The sequence below is a fragment of the Hordeum vulgare genome, chromosome 3H, assembly GCF_904849725.1.
Source record: "Hordeum vulgare subsp. vulgare chromosome 3H, MorexV3_pseudomolecules_assembly, whole genome shotgun sequence".
Taxonomy (NCBI): domain Eukaryota; kingdom Viridiplantae; phylum Streptophyta; class Magnoliopsida; order Poales; family Poaceae; genus Hordeum; species Hordeum vulgare.
In genome coordinates, this window is record NC_058520.1 from 530,938,932 (window position 1) to 530,946,915 (window position 7,984).

Genomic DNA, 7,984 nt, shown 5'->3' on the forward strand with positions numbered 1-7,984 from the left:
ATTACTACTAAAGCTACATCCTAGCAAAATAGTAAACGCATCTGCCAGCACAAACGTTAGTATAAAGACAACCCTATGGCTCCTGCCGGTTGCCGTACCATCGACGTGCAAGTCGATATTATCTATTACAACATGATCATCTCATACATCCAATATATCACATCACATCGTTGGCCATATCACATCACAAGCATACCCTGCAAAAACAAGTTAGACGTCCTCTAATTTTGTTGCTGCATGTTTTACGTGGTGACCATGGGTATCTAGTAGGATCGCATCTCACTTACGCAAACACCACAACGGAGATATATGAGTTGCTATTTAACCTCATCCAAGGACCTCTTCGGTCAAATCTGATTCAACTAAAGTTGGAGAAACTGACACTTGCCAGTCATCTTTGAGCAACGGGGTTACTCGTAGCGATGAAACCAGTCTCTCGTAAGCGTATGAGTAATGTTGGTCCAAGCCGCTTCAATCCAACAATACCGCGGAATCAAGAAAAGACTAAGGAGGGCAGGAAACGCACATCACCGCCCACAAAAACTTTTGTGTTCTACTCGAGAAGACATCTACGCATGAACCTAGCTCATGATGCCACTGTTGGGGAACGTCGCATGGGAAACAAAAATTTTCCTACGCGCACGAAGACCTATCATGGTGATGTCCATCTACGAGAGGGGATATTCGTTCTACGTACCCTTGTAGACCGTACAGCAGAAGCGTTAGTGAACGCGGTTGATGTAGTGGAATGTCCTCACGTCCCTCGATCCGCCCCGCGAACCGTCCCGCGATCAGTCCCACGGTCTAGTGCCGAACGGACGGCACCTCCGCGTTCAGCACACGTACAGCTCGACGATGATCTCGGCCTTCTTGATCCAGCAAGAGAGACGGAGAGGTAGATGAGTTCTCCGGCAGCGAGACGGTGCTCCGGAGGTTGGTGGTGATCTTATCTCAGCAGGGCTCCGCCCGAGCTCCGCAGAAACGCGATCTAGAGGTAAAACCGTGGAGATATGTGGTCGGGCTGCCGTGGCAAAGTTGTGTCAAATCATCCCTAAAACCTCCGTATATATAGGGGGAAGAGGGGGAGCCTTGCCTTGGGGTCCAAGGACCCCCAAGGATTTCGGCCGAGTCAAGGGGGGCAACCCTCCCCTTCCAAACCGAGTCCAACTAGGTTTGGAAGGAGGAGTCCTTCCCCCTTTTCCCACCTCCTCTTTTTTTTTCTTTTCTCTTTGATTTTCTTCCTATGGTGCATAGGGCCTTCTTGGTCTGTCCCACCAGCCCACTAAGGGCTGGTGCACCACCCCCAAGGCCTATGGGCTTCCCCGGGGTGGGTTGCCCCCCCCGGTGAACACCCGGGACCCATTCGTCATTCCCGGTAACTCCGAAAACCTTCCGGTAATCAAATGAGGTCATCCTATATATCAATCTTCGTTTCCGGACCATTCCGGAAACCCTCGTGACGTTCTTGATCTCATCCGGGACTCCGAACAACATTCGGTAACCAACCATATAACTCAAATACGCATAAAACAACGTCGAACCTTAAGTGTGCAGACCCTGCGGGTTCGAGAACTATGTAGACATGACCCGAGAGACTCCTTGGTCAATATCCAATAGCGGGACCTGGATGCCCATATTGGATCCTACATATTCTACGAAGATCTTATCGTTTGAACCTCAGTGCCAAGGATTCATATAATCCCGTATGTCATTCCCTTTGTCCTTCGGTATGTTACTTGCCCGAGATTCGATCGTCAGTATCCGCATACCTATTTCAATCTCGTTTACCGGCAAGTCTCTTTACTCGTTCCGTAATACAAGATCCCGCAACTTACACTAAGTCACATTGCTTGCAAGGCTTGTGTGTGATGTTGTATTACCGAGTGGGCCCCGAGATACCCCTCCGTCACACGGAGTGACAAATCCCAGTCTCGATCCATACTAACTCAACGAACACCTTCGGAGATACCTGTAGAGCATCTTTATAGTCACCCAGTTACGTTGTGACGTTTGATACACACAAAGTATTCCTCCGGTGTCAGTGAGTTATATGATCTCATGGTCATAGGAACAAATACTTGACACACAGAAAACAGTAGCAACAAAATGACACGATCAACATGCTATGTCTATTAGTTTGGGTCTAGTCCATCACGTGATTCTCCTAATGACGTGATCCAGTTATCAAGCAACAACACCTTGTTTATAATCAGAAGACACTGACTATCTTTGATCAACTGGCTAGCCAACTAGAGGCTTGCTAGGGATAGTGTTTTGTCTATGTATCCACACATGTAAATAAGTCTTCATTCAATACAATTATAGCATGGATAATAAACGATTATCTTGATACAGGAATTATAATAATAACTATATTTATTATTGCCTCTAGGGCATAATTCCAACAATATTGACCGAGGAGTCACTCGGGTCATGTCTACATAGTTCTCGAACCCACAGGGTCTGCATACTTAAGGTTCGACGTTGTTTTATGCGTATTTGAGTTATATGGTTGGTTACCGAATGTTGTTCGGAGTCCGGAATGAGATCACGGACGTCACGAGGGTTTCCGGAATGGTCCGGAAACGAAGATTGATATATAGGATGACCTCATTTGATTACCGGAAGGTTTTCGGAGTTACCGGGAATGTACCGGGAATGACGAATGGGTTCCGGATGTTCACCGGGGGGGGGGGGGGGGGGGGGGGGCAGCCCACCCCGGGGCAGCCCATAGGCCTTGGGGGTGCCGCACCAGCCCTTGGTGGGCTGGTGGGACAGCCCAAGAAGGCCCTATGCGCCATAGATAGAAAATCAAAGAGAAAATAAAAGAAAATAGGTGGGAAGGAAGAGAAGGACTCCACCTTCCAATCCTAGTTGGACTAGGATTGGAGGAGGACTCCTCCTCCCCTTGGTGCGCAGCCCTTGGGGCTCCTTGAGCCTTAAGGCAAGCCTCCCCTCCCTCCTCCTATATATATATGGAGCTATTAGGGCTAATTTGAGACAACTTTTCCAAGGCAGCCCGACCACATACCTCCACGGTTTTAACTCTATATCGCGTTTCTGCGGAGCTCGGGCGGAGCCCTGCTGAGATTAGATCACCACCAACCTCCGGAGTGCCGTCACGCTCTCGGAGAACTCATCTACCTCTCCGTCTCTCTTGCTGGATCAAGAAGGCCGAGATCATCGTCGAGCTGTACGTGTGCTGAACGCGGAGGTGCCGTCCGTTTGGCACTAGATCGTGGGACGGATCGTCGGACGGTTCGTAGGACGGTTCGCGGGGCGGATCGAGGGACATGAGGACGTTCCACTACATCAACCGCGTTTCATAACGCTTCTGCTGTGCGATCTACAAGGGTACGTAGATCGGAAATCCCCTCTCGTAGATGGACATCACCATGATAGGTCTTCGTGCGCGTAGGAAATTTTTGTTTCCCATGCGATGTTCCCCAATAGTGGCATCATGAGCTAGGTTCATGCGTAGATGTCATCTCGAGTAGAACACAAAAGTTTTTGTGGGCGGTGATGTGCGATTTTCTGCCCTCCTTAGTCTTTTCTTGATTTCGCGGTATTGTTGGATCGAAGCGGCTCGGACCGACATTACTCGTACGCTTACGAGAGACTGGTTTCATCACTACGAGCAGCTCCGTTGCTCAAAGATGACTGGCGAGTGTCGATTTCTCCAACTTTAGTTGAATCGGATTTGACCGAGGAGGTCCTTGGATGAGGTTAAATAATAATTCATATATCTCCATTGTGGTGTTTGCGTAAGTAAGATGCGATCTACTAGATACCCATAGGAGCCACGTAAAACATGCAAACAACAAATTAGATGACGTCTAACTTGTTTTTGCAGGGTATGCTTGTGATGTGATATGGCCAACGATGTGATGTGATATATTGGATGTATGAGATGATCATGTTGTAATAGTTAATATCGACTTGCACGTCAATGGTACGACAATCGGCAGGAGCCATAGGGTTGTCTTTAAACTAACGTTTGTGCTTGCAGATGCGTTCACTATATTGCTAGGAGGTAGCTTTAGTAGTAATAGCATGAGTAGCATGACAACCCCGATGGCGACACGTTGATGGAGATCATGGTGTGACGCCGGTGACAAGAAGATCGTGCCGGTGCTTTGGCGATGTAGATCAAGAAGCACATGATGATGGCCATATCATGTCACTTATGAATTGCATGTGATGTTAATCCTTTATGCACCTTATTATGCTTAGAACGACGGTAGCATTATGAGGTGATCTCTCACTAAAATTTCAAGCTTAAATTGCGTTCTCCCCGACTGTGCACCGTTGCAACAGTTCTTCGTTTCGAGACACCACATGATGATCGGGTGTGATAGACTCAACGTTCACATACAACGGGTGCAAAACAGTTGCACGCGCGGAACACTCGGGTTAAACTTGACGAGCCTAGCATGTGCATACATGGCCTCGGAACACATGAGACCGAAAGGTCGAGCATGAATCGTATAGTTGATATGATTAGCATAGAGATGCTTACCACTAAAACTATTCTCGACTCACGTGAGGATCAGACTTGAGATAGTGTATTTGGATCATGTACCACTCAAATGACTAGAGAGATGTACTTTTTGAGTGGGACTTCTTAAGTAATATGATTAATTGAACTAATTGTCATGAACATAGTCTAATGGTCTTTGCGAATTACGATGTAGCTTGCGCTGTAGCTCTACTGTTTTAATATGTTCCTAGAGAAAATTTAGTTGAAAGTTGATAGTAGCGAAAGTGGCGGACTAAGTCTGTAAAACTGAGGATTGTCCTCGTTGCTGCACACAAGGTTTATGTCCTTAATGCACCACTCAGTGTGCTGCACCTCGAGCGTTGTCTGTGGATGTTGTGAACATCCGACATACACGTTTCTGATGACTACGCAATAGTTCAGTGCAAAATACTTAATGGCTTAGAAGCATGGCGCCGAAGACGTTTTGAAACGTCATGGAACATAAGTGATGTTGTAAAGAGATGAAATTGTGATTTCATGCTTGTGCCCTTGTTAAGAGGTATGAGACCTCCGACAAGATTCTTTGTCCATGAAGTAAAGGAGAAAAGCTCAATCGTTGAGCGTGTGCTCAGATTGTCTGAGTACGACAATCGCTTGAATCAAGTGGGAGTTAATCTTCCACATGAGATAGTGATGGTTCTCCAAAGTCACTCCCACCAAGCTGTGAGAGATTCTGATGAACTATAACATATCAAGGATAGATACAATGATCCTTTTGAGATTCGTGATGTTTGACACTGCGAAAGTAGAAAACAAGAAGGAGCATCAGTGGTTGATGGTTTGTAAAACCACTAAGTTTCATGAAAGGCAAGGGCTAGAAGGGATACTTCGTGAAACAGAAAAACAGTTGCCGCACTAATGAAGAGACACAAGATTAAACCCAAACCCGAGACTAAGTGCTTCTGTTATGAGGGGAACGGTCACTGAAGCGGAGCTACCCTAGATGCTTGGTAGATAAGAAGGCTGGCAAAGTCGAAAGAAGTATATTTGATATACATGATGTGGATGTGAACTTTACTAGTACTCCTAGTAGCGCGAGGGTATTGGATACCGGTTCAGTTGCTAAGTGATTAGTAACACGAAATGAAAGCTACGGGATAAACGGAGACTAGCTAAAGGCGAGGTGACGATAAGTGTTGGAAGTGTTTCCAAGGTTGATATGATCAAAACGTCGCACGCTCCCTCTACCATCAGGATTGATGTTAAACCTAAATAATTGATATTCGGTGCTTGCGTTAAGCATGAACATGATTGGATCGTGTTTATTGCAATACGATTATTCATTTAAAGAGAATAATGGTTACTCTATTTGCTTGAATAATCACCTACAATGGTTTATTGAATCTCGGTCATAGTGTTACACATGTTCATAATATTGGTGCCAAAAGATAGAAGGTAATGATGATAGTACCACTTACTTGTGGCACTGCCGCTTGAGTCATGTTGGTATAAATTGCATGAAGAGGCTCCATGCTGATGGATCTTTATACTCACTTGATTTTGAATCACTTGTGACATGCAAATCATACCACATGAGCAAGGCCTTGTTTTCATTGAGATGAAACAAGACAGTATATTGTTGGAAGTGATACATTTTGATGTATGCAGTCCAGTGGGTGCTGAGGCACGCAGTGGATATCATTATGTTCTTACTTCAATGACGATTTGAGTAGATACAAGAGTATTTACTTAATGAATCACAAGTCTGAAATATTGAAAAGTTCAGTTCTGTTTCAGAGTGAAGTTCGTCGTAACAAGAGGATAAACTGTCTACGATATGATCATAGAAATGAATATCTGAGTTACGAGTTTTGTTACACAGTTAAGACAATGTGGAAATTGTTTCGCAGTTCATGCCACCTGGAACATCACAGTGTGATGATGTGTCTGAACGTCATAGCCACGCACTATTTGGTATGGTGCATACTATGATGTCTCTTATCGAATTACCACTATCATTTATGGGTTATGCATTAGAGACAACCGCATTCACTTTAAAAAGGGCACCGCGTAATTCCGTTGAGATGACACAGTATAGACTGAGGTTTAGAGAAATCTAAGCTGTCGTTTCTTGAAAGTTTGGGGCTGCAATGCTTCTGTGAAAAAGTTTCAGTCTGATAAGCTCGAACCCAAAGCGGATAAATGCATCTTCATAGGATATCCAAAACAGTTGGATACATCTCCTATCTCAGATCCGGAAGCAAAGTGTTTGTTTCTAGAAACGGGTCCTTTCTCGAGGAAAGGTTTCTCTCGAAAGAATTGAGTGGGAGGGTGATGGAACTTGATGAGGTTATTGAACCATCACTTCAACCAGTGTGTAGCAGGGCGCAGGAAGTTGTTCCTGTGGCGCCTACACCAATTAAAGTGAAAGATGATGATGGTCATCATCGAGCATCGAATCAAGTTACTACAAATCTTGTAGGTTGACAAGGTCGCGTACTACTGCAGAGTGGTATGGTAACCCTGTCTTGGAGGTCATGTTGTTGAGCAACAATGAACCTATGAGTTATGGAGAAAGCAATGGTGGGCCCGGATTCCGACAAATGGCTGGAGGCCATGAAATCCGAGAGAGGATCCATGTATGAAAACAAAGTGTAGACTTTGGAAGAACTACTTGATGGTCATAGGACTATTGAGTAAAGATGGATCTTTAAAAGGAAGACACACGATGATGGTGATAAGTCACTATTAAGAAAAGCTTGACTTGTCGCAAAGATGTTTCCGACAAGATCAAACAGTTGACTATGATGAGACTTTCTCACTTGTAGCGATGCTAGAAGTCTGTTAGAATTATGTTAGTAGTTGCTGCATTATTTATGAAATATTGCACATAGGATGTCAAAACATTGTTTCCTCGACGGTTTCCTTGAGCAAACATTGTATGTGATACAACGAGGAGGTTTTTTCGATCTAAAGATACTAACAAGTATGCAAGCTCCAACGATCCTTCATTGGACTGGTGCGAGCATCTCGGAGTTGGAATATACACTTTGATGAGATGATCAAAGATTTTGGGTTTGTACAAGGTTTATGAGAAACTTGTATTTCCAAAGAAGTGAGTGGGAGCACTATAGAATTTCTGATAAGTATATGTGGTTGACATATTGTGGATCAGAAGTAATGTAGAATTTCTGTAAAGCATACAAGGTTGTTTGAAAGGAGATTTTCAAAGGAATACTTGGATTGCGCTACTTGAACGTTGAGCATCAAAGATCTATGGAGATAGATCGAAAGAGCTTAATAGAAGTTTCAACAAGATGCATGCCTTGACAAGTTTTTGAAGGAGTTCAAAATAGATCAGCAAAGAAGGAGTTCTTGGTTGCGTTGTAAGGTGTGAATTTGAGTAAGACTCAAAACCCGACCCCGGTAGAATAAAGAGAATAGACGAAGGTCGTCTTCTATGCCTTGGCCGTAGAATCTGAATTATGCCATGCTCAGTACCGC